The 16,861-nt window shown below is 38.6% G+C and overlaps 2 long non-coding RNA genes across 4 annotated transcripts; one reads left to right on the top strand and one right to left on the bottom strand.

Annotated features, from left to right (window-relative positions):
• The first annotated feature begins 156 nt into the window (after positions 1 to 156).
• Positions 157 to 7,842, top strand: LOC131353453 (uncharacterized). 3 transcript variants are annotated; one of them, XR_009204625.1, is made up of 7 exons: positions 157 to 275; positions 415 to 543; positions 1,088 to 1,142; positions 1,306 to 1,506; positions 3,142 to 3,315; positions 4,084 to 4,257; positions 4,483 to 7,841. It is a non-coding gene; the product is annotated as an uncharacterized LOC131353453 (long non-coding RNA). The 3 variants fall into 3 exon arrangements; XR_009204626.1 differs by lacking the exon at positions 415 to 543 and having other exon boundaries at positions 168 to 275; positions 4,483 to 4,611; positions 4,764 to 7,842; XR_009204624.1 differs by lacking the exon at positions 415 to 543 and having other exon boundaries at positions 168 to 275.
• A 5,133-nt stretch (positions 7,843 to 12,975) lies between these two features.
• On the bottom strand, positions 12,976 to 16,816 carry LOC131353454 (uncharacterized). The gene is made up of 4 exons (XR_009204627.1): positions 16,323 to 16,816; positions 16,088 to 16,196; positions 15,555 to 15,683; positions 12,976 to 15,328 (listed from the first exon to the last, which is right to left on the bottom strand). It is a non-coding gene; the product is annotated as an uncharacterized LOC131353454 (long non-coding RNA).
• Positions 16,817 to 16,861: the final 45 nt, after the last annotated feature.

The following is a 16,861-nucleotide window of genomic DNA, read 5'->3' on the forward strand; positions in this document are numbered from 1 at the left end:
CATGGCGGAAAAGCGGAACAATGGGAAGGGCGTGGCACAGCTCATGTGGGGACTAACAAACAGTACAGCAAACTATGATGAAATGCCTACCAGCACCCTCCAATGGTCTGGCAGGGAACTGTCCCAGTAGTTCCTGACAGTTATTTATTATGAGCAGTCAATGTGTGTGTGTGTGTTGCATCACTATCCCTTCCCCCGTTGCACGGAAGTGGTGAAATTCATATGTGCAATTTTGTGTTCTGGGGAAAATACAATATTTCAGGAGTCAAAACACAGTGAGTATCTAAATCTAAAGCTATAATATATAAACACACTCTACTGACACTAGATGTAGATTGGTTTTTTGGATTTGTACTGAAGTTATAACATACATAGGTTGCTTCATGGCTTGACTCTGTGATTATTTCTTGTAAGTGAGCTCTGTGCAGAAACAGGGTTTGATTTAACACACCATTGTTGGAGTAAAGTAAACGGGTGTATTGCTGTTATCTGGAAAAGGAGACATGACATCCAACATGAATGTGTCTGGAAAACAGGACAAGAGTTGAGTTACTTTTACATTCACCAACAATCAATACAAACTGTGAAACAGATTTCACAGATACAGATCTGTATCTCTAAACACTTCCTAGTTAACAAAGGAACTAACCTTTGGTTTAAGGTGTTTAATAGTATCTGTATAGTGAGGTATTTTAAAGCAGTGTTACACCTGATCTCAGTGTTAAACTCATTCATCTCATTATGAACCCCTTCATGAGCTTTATCAGGTGTAAAACACTAAATTGTGCAATTCTGCAGCTATCAGACTGGCAGTGATGAAAACTGCTTTCAGTTTGAAGTTCAGTTCAGCGTGCAATCCCTGAGCTTTCCCTGAACATTTACACCTGGGTAATTAATGATCATGTAACCGTTTTATTAATTCAAACATTTATTTCTAAACATGTTAGTGACAGCTAGGAAATCCTAAAATCAGTGCAATGTGTTAAGAGGATAGTGATAAATATCAGTCTTTGTATATATTGGTGCATGTTGTGCATCTATGAATACATGTAGTGCATATTACATGATGTGATTTGTTTGTTCACAGACCACAAAAGACAAAGTCAAGCATCAGCAGAAACCAGTTGGACTCCATATTCAAGGTGTGTGTCTTTTTACGGTGTGACCTATCAATGTGCTGCAGCATTATGGGTACTCAAACAGAATTTCACTTGTAACTATGCTAATATAATAAAATCAAATCAAAGCATCACTCACTGTGTAACATTATAATATTTAGATATGTTACTATGTGTTTCCAACCAGGAGCTGGAAGACAAAGTCATCACTTTGATGAAAAATGAGCTAAAGAGGTTTAGGAAGCTCCTAAGTCCAGATTACCCAGCATGCACTGACAGGGATGTGGATGATGAGGATCTGCACAGTATCAGAGAGGGAATGCTGAAGATCACACTGCATGTCCTGAAGATCATGAACCACACAGATCCGCTAACACACTGCACAACAGTAAGAGCTCTGAGTCATGGCTTTATTCCATCAGATTCACTTTAGATAAAGGAAGGAGTTTTAAATATTAACACTTTTATTTTTAAGTTTGATTTTAGTATCATCTACATCTGGTGATGTTCTTTTCTGTTCCTGGTCCAGTTTTTTGGTTACTCTGTACACTGTTCATTCAATAATATTTCATATCAGCAGCATTTTTTATTGTGCTCATTGTTTTTTAAACAATGAGCACAATAAAAATGTTTTAAACAATTAAAACATGTTATTAATTTGTTTGTCGTTAATTTGTTGAGTCTGTGGGCTCTGTGTATCAGCCAAAGTTGAAATCCAAGCTGAGGGAGAAGTGTAAAAGAATTAATGAAGGAATTTCACAGCAGGGAAGCTCAGAACTTCTGAATGAGATCTATACAGAGCTCTACATTACTGAGGGATGGAGTGGAGACATCAATAATGAACATGAGATGAGACAAATTGACACAGCATCCAGGAGACCAGCAGCACAGGAGATACCCATCAAATGTAATGACCTCTTTACAGATAAGTCCATCAGAACTCTGCTGACTAAAGGAGTAGCTGGAATTGGAAAAACAGTCTCTGTGCAGAAGTTCATTCTGAACTGGGTTGAAGGAAAAGCAAATCAGGACATCTTCTTTGTGTTTCCACTTCCCTTTAGAGATCTACATTTTATTAAGCAGCAAAAACCCAGCCTAATAAATCACTTTTTTCCAGAAATAAGAAAATTAGAATTAATGGACTGTGACTCCTACAAAGTGGTGTTGATCTTTGATGGTCTGGATGAGTGTCGACTGCCTCTAAATTTCCAGAACAATGAGAGGTTGTGTGATGTGACAGAGTCAGCCTCAGTGGATGTGCTGCTGACCAACCTCATCAAGGGGAATCTGCTTCCCTCTTTCCTCTGGATAACCTCTCGACCAGGAGCAGCCAATCAGATCCCTCCTGAGTGTGTAGACCAGGTAACAGAGTTACGAGGCTTCAGTGATCCTCAGAAAGAGGAATACTTCAGGAAGAGGATCAGTGATCAGAACCTGGCCAATAAAATTATCACACACATGAAGTCATCAAGCTTAGCATCAGGTTACATTCATAACCCGGTTCCCTGAGAAAGGGAACAAGACATTTCTAAGCATTCAACTTGATGCTATGGGAATGCCTCCGTAGACCAGTGTCTGAAACATTTGTGGAAGCACATCAATTCTATTGGCCAACATGGGGTCAGGTGAAGTAGCGAGAGAATATGGTGGCAAGAGGATATGGGAAATACCTGTCTCAAGCTCCACCTCCGCCAAAAAACCTGCAAACCTCATGGTTGGAGCCCTAGCCCTGCCCATGTTGGCCAAAAGAATTGGTGTGTTTCGACACATGCATCAGACACCAGTCTTTTGGAAGTATTCACATAGCATCAACACATGATGCAGCACTGAGTTTCTTCGACAGGGAATGCCACGTTCACTTCTCAGTTTGGTGGCATTTCAGGAAAGACATGGTCCCCATTTAGTCTGTTGAGAAAGAAGGGTTCACAAGGGAAAAGCTGTTACATGTTCAACTTTAGTTGGATTATGGCTGTGTTTGTGTGTTTGAGATCAGGGCTCTGATATTTCATCATTTCTCTTCCAGGCTGTGGGAGTGTAATCTGAGGGAGGAAAGCTGTAGAGTTCTGTCTTCAGTTCTCAGCTCAAACTCCTCCAGTCTGAGAGGACTGAACCTGAGTTACAATAATCTGCAGGATTCAGGAGTGAAACTGCTCTCTGCTGGACTGAAGAATCCACTATGTACACTGCAGATACTGTGGTACACACACACACACACACGCACACACACACAGTAATACCATCTATAACTCACTGACATTAATATGATTTGAAGCTTCACCTAAGCTGCACATACATAAAGAGCTCTTTATGCTTTATGCTGCTGCTCTAGCTTTTGTGCTGAGTGGCCAAGCCCATTTAACTCTGATTCAACATCTTATCAACCTTTTCTCTGTATCTCTGTATGATGTTCCACAGCATTACATTTTTAATGTGCACATTGTCTGCATAAATTCTCCTACACACAATACTAGTCATACTTTACCGTAAGGGTCAATATGCCAGTTTCTGTTATTTGTCCTCATGGAGCTCTTACCATTTTATAGACCTGTTTCTATTGTTCTATGGGAGCAAAAATATTCCAGAAAATGTTTGTAGTGGAAAGTAAATGTGTTCACAATGTACAGAGATCTACACACTGAACACACTGTAATGTAGCAGTAAAGGACACTGTGCAAATATGTAAATATTCTCCAGCAGAGCTTTCCCCAAAGTTGCTGAACACACTGTGTGAAAAACTCGATGATCGAAATAAAGACACATGTTTGTTCAGAGTGACCTGTTTGTTATCTTGTTTTAGAACGTTAAATTCATTGTCTCATATGAGCTGAGGCAAATGTATCTGTCAGGCCGTTTATGCAAAGGCTGTTCAATTTATGTTTTCATCCTGATATTAGAACCTTCAACACAAGACACATCACTTCACAATCAGATAAATAAATCAAACACTCCATATTTTCTCTACCAGGCTGTGTGGGTGTAATCTGACAGAGGAAAGCTGTAGAATTCTGTCTTCAGTTCTCAGCTCAAACTCCTCCAGTCTGAAAGAATTGGACATGGGATGAAATAAACTGCATGATTCAGAAGTAAAGCTGCTCTCTGCTGCACTGGAGAGTCCACATTGTACACTGGAGATACTCAGGTACAGGTACACAACACACACACTCAACGATACCACAGTTTTAGTAAATGCATCAACATCCAGTTTTCATCTGTGGTAATTGTAATTCTAGTGATCTGATATATTTCTTTTATTGTTGTATGTATGAGATGGAGAGTAAACATTCTGTATACAATGATATTGTGTAGTTCATGTTTTTAATGCTAAAACTGAGTGTGTCAAGTGTGAGAGTTTTCTTTTTCACAGGATGTGTAACTGCAGTATTGCAGATGAAGGTTGTGCTGCACTGGCATCAGCTCTGAGGTCAAACTCCTCATCAAAACTCTGTGTCAAGAAGATCAAGAAGGATGTACACTGTAAACTGGAGACACTACTGTAAGTTACTGATTTACTGTCTCTTTACTCTACTGTACTGAATAATTCAGTGTACTTATAATAATAGGTATACTTATTATTTTATTGTGTGTGTGTTTTGTCTTCATGATGGCTGATGTTTGTTTACACTGATGCTCTTCTTTGTCCTTCAGAATTAAGGATTATAAACTTAGCAGGACGGGCATATGACAGGAGTCTCACATCAAATCTCTTTTTCAGGACAAAGCAGCTTTGGTGGAGTGTTAGAAATCTATAGAAATCTTTTTATTTAGTCCACAACTTACTCTAGGGTTTTATAACAAATCCTACTGCACCTACACACAACAGAGATATCTTTACAGTGATTACACAAATACACAGCCACGTAGCTGTATATAGCTTATATTTAGCTTTATGTTTATCAAAATTTGTTTCTTCATAGATGATTGATTCACAGTTGTGATATTAATTTTAATATATATATATATAATATTAATAGTTTTATATATAATAGTTTTTGATGAACCATAACTTGAAATTTTCTGGTGAAAATGCAGAATGGCTCCAGCAAAGGTCCCCTTTTTCAGTACAAAAACATACACATTATCTCATTATCTGATCTTGGGTCCAAAATATAAGCCCACATCCCTGAGCATCACTTTTTGTATATATGACTACAATGAACACTTGCAGCTAAACAATGTGCAACCACCTGAAATGTTATGATTTCAGATTGTTTTCACGACAGAGAGTCCCATGAAGAAGAGTAGCATGAAAAAGAATTGCCTTAATTCCTGCTAATAACCATTCTAATGATGTTAAGAGATTAATAATGTTCTTCTCTGGCGAACAGTTCACAATATGCCAGGAACTGTTTTGTAGTCTTACACCATCTAATTATAATTAACATGTATATAAGTGTAAGTAAGTTTATGTGATAAAACACACAAAAGAGCTAAGATATTTCATGTATCACTGCATAAAAGTTTGATTAAGAGTTTTAGATTTTTTAAACCTGTAACTGAAAACCTTTAAATACTAGTATATACAATGATTTACTTGCATACCCATGTCAATATGTTAATCTTTTTTTCCTATTAACTATTTTTTTATTATCTTTAGTAGACCGAATATGATGTACATCTACAACTAATATGGAGTTTGTGAGTCTGGTCAGACAGACTGGCCTGTCCTCCTGTTTATATGCTGCCATTTTGCAACGCTTAAGCAATAGTATATACTTCCTCTATTTGTGTGAGACTTCCAGTTTGATTCATAAGCACCTGCTTGTAAATGTATTAAAGAAACTTCTGAGAATTAGCGCTGTTGTTTGTTATGATAATGAAATTATTATTATTATTAATATTATTATTATTATTATTATTATTATTATTATTATTATTATTATTAACAGTTTTTTTCTGTTATGGAGACTGGTGACTCTTGAGGGCCCTGAGTATGGCAATTAACCCTCTCTGCTCCAGAGGCAGAGTATTATTGCTGACCCTAAGCTTCGACCCCTGCTTCCTAACCAGCTGGGATATGTGGATTTCACTGTACAGTAATGTAAAAAAAAAAAAAAAAAAGCTCCTTCATCTCCTCTTCATTTATGTGTTGATATCCATATTACCCAAATGCTTCCACCCTTCCACTGGTCTTCTCTCTTGTAGGCAAATCCAGTTAGCTAAAGAAAGTGGTTTTATCCTACCCTCTCTTTTCTTTGTGTAAATCTATACTCACTACTGTGAACAATTAACAATCAAATCATGCGGCTGACAATGGCTTAGTGCAATTTTATATGTAAGTAGTAACACAGTCCAGACTGTGTGGTTGCATTTGCTATTCTGACCATTTGCTGCAGCTCATGTTTTGTTTTGATTGTCACGATTAACAAAACCTTGTATAACTGTACTCATCCTACCTGCCTACCTGACAAAGGATTTGTAAATATAATGCATTTACATCGCTGCAATATATATGTCACTTTTACTACAAAAAAACCAAACCAACAATCCTGAACTAATAAATACTAGAAATTAAAATGTCTGAATGAAAAATTAAATAGTATTCAGGAGAAAATGCTCACTTTCAAAAGACGTATTTTTTTAGTGTCTGTGTTGATGTGTGTCTGTCTTAGCAGATCTGTGAGCATGGCCATGTCTCTACAGAGGGCTGTGAGGTGGCCAGTATTAGGCACCTTTTGGCTTCACCATCTCGAACAGAAGGTTTTAATCATCTTGTGATAATATTTTTTTTCAATATCTTTGTCAGTGAAACATTTTACCATAGGATTTTTTTCTGACATCAGATAACACACCAATACACAATCACAAGATGGAGGCTGAGACAGATGTAAATGCATTTAGGGCAGTTTTATTAAAAAGCTATCAAACAGTCTAATACACTAGGCAAACTCATAATCACTGGAATAGGCACAGATCAGGTGATTGGCAAACAGGATAAACAGGGCTAAATATAGACAAAAATACAGACAAAACTGGGAAAGTTTTAGTATGATAGCAACTTCATTCAGCCAATCATTCACATGCTGGCTTAATCTGTATCATGATGCGTGTTAATATCTACTTAAGTTGAGCTTTTCTCATCAAGTCCTGTTGGTGTTCATTAAAAAAAAAAAAGCAATACTGTCTCTGCTGCCATGGCACATTAAAAATAAACCAGCTGAGCATGTAAATGTGCAAGTCATAAGCAAAGTAATAATAGCCAAAATAACTTATAATATTATTTTAAGTCACATGACACTGTAATTGCTCACGGTAAATTGTCAACAGTTTTTGGAGCTGCAATCCCAGATGAGTGAGGCAGCCCAGGCAACAGATAAAAACAAAATATAAAAATATTATAAAAGGTGGCAAGTAATGGTCATGGGCTACTTGTTTAAAAGCTGATGTCCTTATACTCTTTTTTGATTGCCGTATTTAAGACAAAGTGCCCCATTCATATTTCTTACAATTAATAAGAGAAAGAATAAAATAAAAAAGTTGTGTGAACATCAATAAGCTTTGTTTTCCATCTTTATTTAAGAGTGCTACTGCCTGGCAGCACTACATATGAGGTGAATATTATGTGAGCACAAGTGATTTCAGTATATTCAATTTTAGCCAACTTTGAACATAATCCAGATTCTTCAAATAGATTCGGACAGAGATGTACTCTGAGTGAATGCTCTCTGTTTGTAATCTCAGTCTGGAAGTAAACTCTTTCATATTAAATTGCCAGAATGGTCTCCACAAAGGTTTGGATGTTCAATTGTCTCATCTAGAAATATATTTCCTGCTTAATCCATGGGGTATAAAGTAACAGATTTCCTTTAAACCTTGTAGGCAACCTGTAGGCAAAACAGCATGACTAGAGAACAATTTAAATATTGAGCATTTCCACATTATATATATCTTCTTCTTCTTTCGGCTTTTCCCTTCAGGGGTCGCCACAGCGAATCATCTCTCTCCACCTATCCCTCAAGTCAAGTCAAAGAGTCAAAGAAGCTTTATTGTCACTTCAACCATATATAGCTGATGCAGTATACAGTGAAGTGAAACAACGTTCCTCCTAGACCAGAGGTGCTACATATACAAAGACAAAGTACAGTGACGCAGACAAACATAGAGCTAAACATAGAGATAAAATTAAACTATACTTAAGGTGCAATAAATAAACTAGACATACAACAGAAGCGCACAGGATGACAAGACAAGACAGTGCAGACAAACAACACATAGACCGACTTTTGTGCAGATAGCAGTGTATACAGTGAGTGCAAATAAGAAATTGACATTTTGTGCAAAGAACAGTGTATACAGTGAATGCAAATATTAAAGTGATACATGTAAACAGGATTAATATAAAAAATTGTAAAGGGAAATGTAAAGTGACGTGCGTGCAAACAGGACAATTTAGTGTGTGTGTGTGTGTGTGTGTGTGTCTGTGTCTGTGTCCAGCACAGTTCAGTTCTTCTTGGAACACAGTTCTCAGCTTTTGTGCATGTGTGTTATGTACGTGTCCAGCACAGTTCAGTTCTCCTGTTGAGATCAGATCTTGGATGTGTGTGTGTGTGATCAGTTCAGCTCAGTTCTCTGTTGAGATGCCTGATTGCCTGAGGGAAGAAACTGTTTAACAGTCTGGTTGTGCGGGTCCGAATGGTTCGGTACCTCTTTCCGGATGGCAGAAGGGTGAAGAGTGTGTGAGAGGGGTGTGTGGGATCATCCACAATGCTGTTAGCTCTGCGGATGCAGTGTGTGGAGTAAATGTCTATAATAGAGGGAAGACAGACTCCAATGATCTTCTCAGCTGTCTTCACTATCCGCTGAAGGGTCTTGCGATCCGAGACGGTGCAATTCCCAAACCAGGCAGTGATGCAGCTGCTCAGGATGCTCTTGATGGTCCCTCTGTAGAAGGTGGTCAGGATGGGAGGTGGAAGATGAGCCTTCCTCAGCCTTCACAGGAAGTAGAGACACTGCTGGGCCTTTCTGGTGATGGAGCTGGTGTTGAGTGACCAGGTGAGGTCCTCGGCCAGGTGAACACCAAGGAATTTGGTGCTCTTGATGATCTCCACGATGGACCCATCGATGTTCAGTGGAGAATGGTCACTCTGTTCTCCTGAAGTCAACAACCATCTCTTTAGTCTTGTCGACATTCAGAGACAGGTTATTAACTTTACACCAGGCTGTTAGTTGTTGTACCTCCTCTCTATATGCTGACTCGTCGTTCTTTCTGATGAGACCCACCACGGTCGTGTCATCGGCGAACATGATGATGTGGTTGGAGCTGTGCATTTCTGCACAGTCGTGAGTCAGCTGAGTGAACAGCAGTGGACTAAGCACACAGCCCTGAGGAGCTCCAGTGTTCAGTGTGGTGGTGCTGGAGATACTGTTCCCGATCCGGACTGACTGAGGTCTTCCGGTCAGGAAATCCAGGATGCAATTGCAGAGGGAGGTGTTGATGCCCAGCAGACTCAGCTTCTCGATCAGGCGCTGAGGAATGATCGTATTGAATGCTGAACTGAGGTCAATGAATAGCATTCGTAGGTAAGTGTCTTTATTGTCCAGGTGTGTGAGGGCCAGATGGAGGGTTGTGGTGATGGCATTGTCTGTGGAGCGGTTTGGACAATAGGCAAACTGCATGGGGTCGAGTGAAGGTGGCAGCAGGTTCTTAATGTGTCTCATGACAAGCCTCTCGAAGCACTACATGATGATGGGTGTGAGTGCAACAGTACGGTAGTCATTGAGACAGGACACTGGAGACTTCTTCGGCACGGGGATGATGGTGGTCGACTTTAGGCACGTTGGGACGACGACGCTGCTCAGGGAGATGTTGAAGATGTCCGTGAAGACTAGCTGTTCTTTGTCACCCCCAAAAGAGAACCTCCACATCTTCAGCTCTGCTACCTCCAGCTCTGACTCCTGTCTCTTTTTCGATCTTTCTAGATGGTAACAAACACAAAAGCTAAAATAAATGTTTGGGAAAGACAATGTTGTTTGGAATCATAGTTAAATTTCTACTCAGTTTCATGAGACAGAAGTTGGAAATCTTTCCAGAATGTTCCACAATGCACCTTAAACATGATAATCTGACCTCTGTGTGTGTGTATGTGTGTGCATGTGTACCTCAGTATCTCCAGTGTACAGTATGGATTCTTCAGTCCAGCAAAGAGCAGCTTCACTCCTGAATCCTGTAGTTCATTGTTATTCAGGTTCAATTCTTTCAGACTGGAGGAGTTTGAGCTGAGAACTGAGGACAGAACTCTACAGCTTTCCTCTGTCAGTTTACACTTACGCAGCCTTGAAAAGAAATGATGAAATGCTTTATTTATCTGATTGTAAAATCAGTTGTAATGTCAGTTCTAATGTCTGGATAAAAATATAAAATGAACAGCCTGTGTTTACAGACTCCATGAGGACAGATAAAATTGGCTTATTGACCTCACTGTAAAGTACAGCTAGTATTGAAATGTTATTAAAGTAAATGTGTGTGCAGTGTATACTGAGCTACACACTGTAGAAATAAATGTACTTGGTTCTGATGTTGACATGATGCATATATCACAAAGCTGAATTTCACAGAGATGTTACAGCAGTTAGTGTTCATTGTTTTTTGGTCCTACAGTTATAAAGCTGTCACCGCTCAAATTATTTATGTATATTTGGGTCATTTCGTAAACCTGAACCTTAATCTGATAATTTCCAGACACAAATACAAATCACATAACACCATCAACACACACATGAAGAAAAACATAGCTAAACATCAGAATCAATGCTAATCCACACTATATATAAGAATACACACTTTTTACTCAGAAAAGACAATGGCCTCATTTATCACACTGGATTTGAATTAATGTATTCATAAACTGATAGGAGCATTTACACAGAAAATCATTGAGGTTTTAGATCAGAGTTTAATGGGCTTGGCCACTCAGCACAAGCACTAGCTTTTTATGTATGTGCATATGTGCTCTATCTGGTTTTTAATCTCACCCTCAACCTAGTGCTTCTCCACCAACACCTCACTGTCCTCTACATTCACATTCCTCAGGCACTTATGGAGGAGTTCTGGACTAAGCTGGAGCTTGGGGAAAAACATCACTGGACTCAGTTTCCTGTGTGCTAGGGGTCTCACTGGTTACAACAGCCCCTGAGTTTGTGTAAATTTAAATAATGTAAATTAACTTAATTAATTAAACTTAATTTATACTTAAATAACTAAAAGTATTTCAATTCAAAACCAATTTAATTAAACTTTTGTGAAACTCAGTTTCATATTAATGGCTTTAAAGAATGAATAACAATTAAAGAAATGTTAAATAGGAAAAAAAATAATAATTTAGAAGGCAAGCAAACACAGTTACAAAGTAAAACAAAAGACTTTCACATTTTTATGTATTTACAGACCATTTAGTGTTTCTAGAGGATGAAAGCTGGTTTCTAAATCACTTCTATTTGTCAGCATACCTTCTTTAAATACTGTTCAACACTTTAGAGACAGCATTAATTTAAACAACACAACAACCTTGTGTCATTCCTGTGCATATTCAAAGTTATCAGTGCATCTTGGGAAATTTGGCTTGGCCACAGGCAGTGCAGGAGGTTATAGCTCTGTGGACATTGTATATGTGAGGAAATCAGTAACTCTTCTCTAAACTTCCATTCATATTGTGATTTCCATGGATGGAGTGCCACAACCCCAGCTGTCCTGGCCAGACAGGTAACTCACTTGCTGGTCCCACTACAGCCTCAGCCACTGCTTCCATATGCCTGAGCTCATGCTAGTCCTTAAATCTATCAAAAGCCTGGAGACACATCCACAGTGCAACATACCCATGGGGTATCTGGATCTAATGAAGGTATTTAGCAAAGCCAAGGTCAGTGGGCTCCCTCTGTACAAACCCTATGACTGTACCACTGATCTGTGCCTTCTGTCATCAGCTGAGCAACGGGACACAGAGGAGAACATCCAGGAGGCGCTCCTGCAGGGCTACATAAGACCCTGCATGTCCCCAGCATTCACAGCTTTTTTCTTGGTGGTAAAAACATGGAATTAAGTACGCACTGTAGATAGTGGAGTTTGTAGTTTTGAGTTTGGAGATAGTGGCCATGTTTGTAGGCCACAATGCATGTTAGGAAAAGGAGTTTGAAGTCTCTGTGGATCTGGCATTCACCTTTCATGTTATACTGTTTTTCCCCCTCAGCATATTCACACCTATTTTACCTTTTTTGTAAATTCTTAACAGGATTTGGCCTTTCCAGGTGCTGTTACACTGATTAATAATATTTTTTTATTTGATTTATTTCACGTTTTAGTTTATTTATTTATTTTTAATGCTGCATGCTAACCTTCCGTGTTGTTTTATTATAACTTTCCATTTTGAAGGACTTTGAGCTTCATTTTATATATGAAAGGTGCTGATATTATTATTATTTTTTATCATTATTATTATTATTATTATTTTACATTAATTAAAATACATAATTAATGTGTGTGCATTTGTGTGTGTACCTCAGTATCTCTAGTTTACATTGTGGATTCTCCAGTCCAACAGAGAGCAGCTTCACGCCTGAATCCTGCAGTTTATTGTTACTCAGGTCCAGTTCTCTTATACAGGAGGATCTTGAGCTGAGAACTGAGGGCAGAACTCTACAGCTTTCCTCTGTCTGATTACACTCATGCAGCCTGGAAGAGAAATGATGAAATATCAGAGCACTGACCTCAAACACACAAACACAGCCCTAACACAGCTAAAGTCAAACATGTAACAGAAATGTCAGTGTGTTTTGTCAGGACATGGGGTGCAAGGCAGGAAAAATTCAGACAGGAGTTTATTATAAAATAACAAAATAAACAGACACCAGAAAACATTAGGTCACAACTAGGAATTAAAATACAGAACAAGATACAAAACCAACAAGATAAAACAGAGAACACTGAGTAACAAAACAGCACCCAATGACAAGGACTCAGCAAACAACACATGCAAGACAACCGGTATAAATCGGGGAGGTAATTAGTGAAACCCAAGGGACAAGTGTGCAGAGGTGGGAATGGGCTAAGGATCGGGCAGGGCAAAACACGTGAGAACACAAAACATAAATAAAGACACATGGCACAGGGTATAACAAACCCCTGCTGGAATGCCCCCTGATGTTCCAAGAGGGAATTAACCAAGCCATCCATGACATGTTTATTCACACACAAAGATAAGGGGATAAGAGATAAGAGCATCAGAACATTTACATAAGCAGGGACATCTTTCTACATTCCACATTCTCTCAGCTACATACTGATCTGTGTTCATGTTTCTACAACTAACACTGCAGATATAGTGCATTTTATTACAATAAATAAAAAAAATTATAGAACTGTACACACTAGTCTTATGCCGGGTTCACACTGCACAATTTCCACAGTCATCGGATAATGGTTGTTTTCACACTGCACGACTATCTAGGGTAGCATTTAGTCTCTGCTGTGTTCACACTGCACGATGGATTGGTGACAGGAGCTTTCACACTGCATGACTTCACAGTAGGAAGAATCACCGACATCTCTGTCTGGTACGGAAACTACGTTTAACCGAACGTACGCATAAAATAATAAGGAAATAATGGCAGATCACACGTGATGTCAGAGATCTCGTGCGAGACTTGAAATGTTATCCCGCAAAAAGTTTGTCCAGTGCGGGAAACAAGGATTGTGCGTTCTGCATAATTGAACAGATGAATAATTTTGCAATGTGCTGCTGCTAATGCGGCTGGTCAAGCAAATATTTCTGTTTGATGTAATTGTAAAGCTTATTTATTCTGATATAACTATATTTGAGACATTTTTGTCTGATAAAAACCTATAAATTCTATTAAACTATAGTATTATGCCCCAACCGATGCCATGCTTTCTGATATTGTGGTCTATAAACCCTCCCCGGACTGACCGCTGTCCTGTATCTTGCTCTCTCAATGGCTGTAGGTCATCACCAAGGTATGTTTCAGTCAGAACTCCTTTCACACTGCACGACTTTGAGTTGCTGACAGGTCCAGCTATTTAGCATGCCAAATATTTCACGGGAGTCGGCGACTCATCAGCGATTCGGTCAGATGGAGTTTTTGGTCATTCACACTGAGCGATTAACACTCGTGTGCACGCGCTCCACTTTGCCTTCATTTTACAAAACTAGTCGGCGACTGAAAAGTCATGCAGTGTGAACCCGGCATTACTTAACAGTGAATTACATGCTGAATTTCAAAGAGACAGCAAAACAGTTGATGTGTATTCTTCTCTGGGCTCATATATTTCTAAATTTTAATTATATCCAGTATTGACTGTATTGTGTTTTTCTTGTTTTTATTTGTGGTAGTTCTGTTCAATGTCGTTCCAAATAAAACAATAAAGGAAAAAGTGTCTTTCACAAAAAAGCAGTCATTAATGCATGCAGTTATTTTGTGTAAATCACTTTTTTCATCAATTATAGAGAAATACATAATTGTGCAGAGGTTTATTTAAACACCATACAGAAATATTTATACTACAAAAATATTCACACAGCTTTTCTGGAGGATTTGACACTCCTCTGATGGGTCAAATTTACTCAAATCAAACACCTCCTGTTCTGAGTTTAATAACACAAACACCAGAGCTGACCACTGAGCAGGAGAGAGTCTGGTTCCAGTAAGACACCTGTAATTTCCTCTATTCAGGTACATTTGCACTTCCTGAATTAGAGAATGATCATGGAGTTCATTTAGACAGTGGAACAGATTGATGGATTTCTCTGGAGATGGATTCTCCCTGATCTTCATTTTGATGTACTTAACTGTTTCCTGTTTGCTTTGAGAGCTGGTTTCTGTCTATGGCATTAAGCCCTGTAAAAGAGTCTGATTGGATTCCAGTGAGAGACCCAGAAGGAAGCGAAGGAACAGGTCCAGGTATCCATTCTCACTCTGCAAAGCCTTGGAAATCAGACATGATTTTATTGATGATTGATAATTTTATTGGCCAGGCTCTGATCACTGATCCTCTTCCCGAAGTATTCCTCTTTCTGAGGATCACTGAAGCCTCGTAACTCTGTTACCTGGTCTACACACTCAGGAGGGATCTGATTGGCTGCTCCTGGTCGAGAGGTTATCCAAAGGAGAGCAGAGGGAAGCAGATTCCCTCTGGACTCAGGAGCTCAGGAGCTCTTTAAACCTCTTCAGCTCATCAGAGTGATGACTTTGTGTCCCAGCTCCTGGTTAGAAACACAAAGTAACCGATATAATATTATAATGTTATACAGTTGTGTTGATGTGTTGATTTTTATAAAAAGAAGAAAAGTCTATTTCTGTTATTATTCATAAGTTATAGTTATAACTAAATTTCTGTCTGATCATCCATAATGCTGTTGTGCATTGATAAACAGTGATTTAAAAAAAAACTAACAAACAAACAAACACAAAATACCAAAAGATGCACACCTTGAATATGGACTCCAACTTATTTCTTCTGATGTTTAATTTCTTTTTTGTTCTGTGAACAAACAGCAGAACAGTCTCTGTCTCTGTCAGCTGGGGTCTGGTGAGTCTGATCTCTTACCTCCAATAATACTAGAATTACATCAGAAATATCAGCAATAATTGATAATCTCAGCACTGTTAAACAAAGTTTTCACCATTAAACACCAATAATTCCATATTTTTATTTCAGCTACAGTCTGCACACTTTTTCAAACAGGAGACACACCTCATATCTCAGGAATTACACTGATGTCAGGAGTCCCAATCACAGCTACCTCAGCTGAGTCTTAAAGCCTGTAGAGTTCACTGACTGAAAATGAATGCTGCTCTTATGCTAGAGATGATACATTTCTATTTACTCTTCTCTCTGTGGTTGATTTATATTATATTATATTATATTATATTAACTCTGTTAACTAGTGTGTGTTTAGAGATACAGATTTGTCCCATGAGATGGTGCTTATTTATTGCTGGTGAATGTAAAAGGAACTCACCTCTCATATTTGTTTAAGTCCTGTTTTTCAGACACGCTCATGTTGGAGCATTGGTCATTTCTCCTTCTCCAGATAACAGAACAAGACACTTGGTGTGTTAAATCAAACCCTGTATCAGAACAGAATATCAAGTCAGAAAACAACCTACTTACAAACCCACAAAACAATTCTGCATCTAGTGACATTTCTGTGTCTAGTGACATTTTTAAGTATTATAGATTTAGGTTTAACTCACCTTGTCACAAAATGGAGTTGCTGAGTTGTGTTGCTCACGTGTACTGACTCTGTCTAACTGGTTAATCTGGAAAGGTCAGTGTGAAGTATTTGTTGGTCTGTTTAATTTAATGGTGGATTTTTATGAGATTATGTACTAAAACTGAAATAAATAAACAAACAAATAAATAAATAAATGAGGCTTGGTATTAAGCACACCTCCAGGTTTGGCAAGTGATTGCAGCCTCCCCAGGTGTGTTTGGAGTGTGCATGTTTTTTCTTTGCCATGGCAGTTTCTTTTGGGTTTTCCGGATTCCTCCACCATTTCTGAGACATGCATTGTAGGCTGATTGGCAGCTCTAAATTGTCCATGGTGTGTGAAGGGGTGCAAGTGTGTGTGCAATTGTGCTATATGATAGATTGCCATCCAGTGCATGCTATACCCTGCCGTGTGCCCTGAGTGTCCTGGGCTAAACTCAACCTTTCAATTAAATCATTTTGATAAAAGTGTAAGGAAATATTTTTTTTCATAATCAACCTATTTGTTTTACCTTTTTTATA

The sequence above is a fragment of the Hemibagrus wyckioides genome, linkage group LG05 (assembly GCF_019097595.1).
Source record: "Hemibagrus wyckioides isolate EC202008001 linkage group LG05, SWU_Hwy_1.0, whole genome shotgun sequence".
In the NCBI taxonomy this organism is placed as follows: Eukaryota; Metazoa; Chordata; class Actinopteri; order Siluriformes; family Bagridae; genus Hemibagrus; species Hemibagrus wyckioides.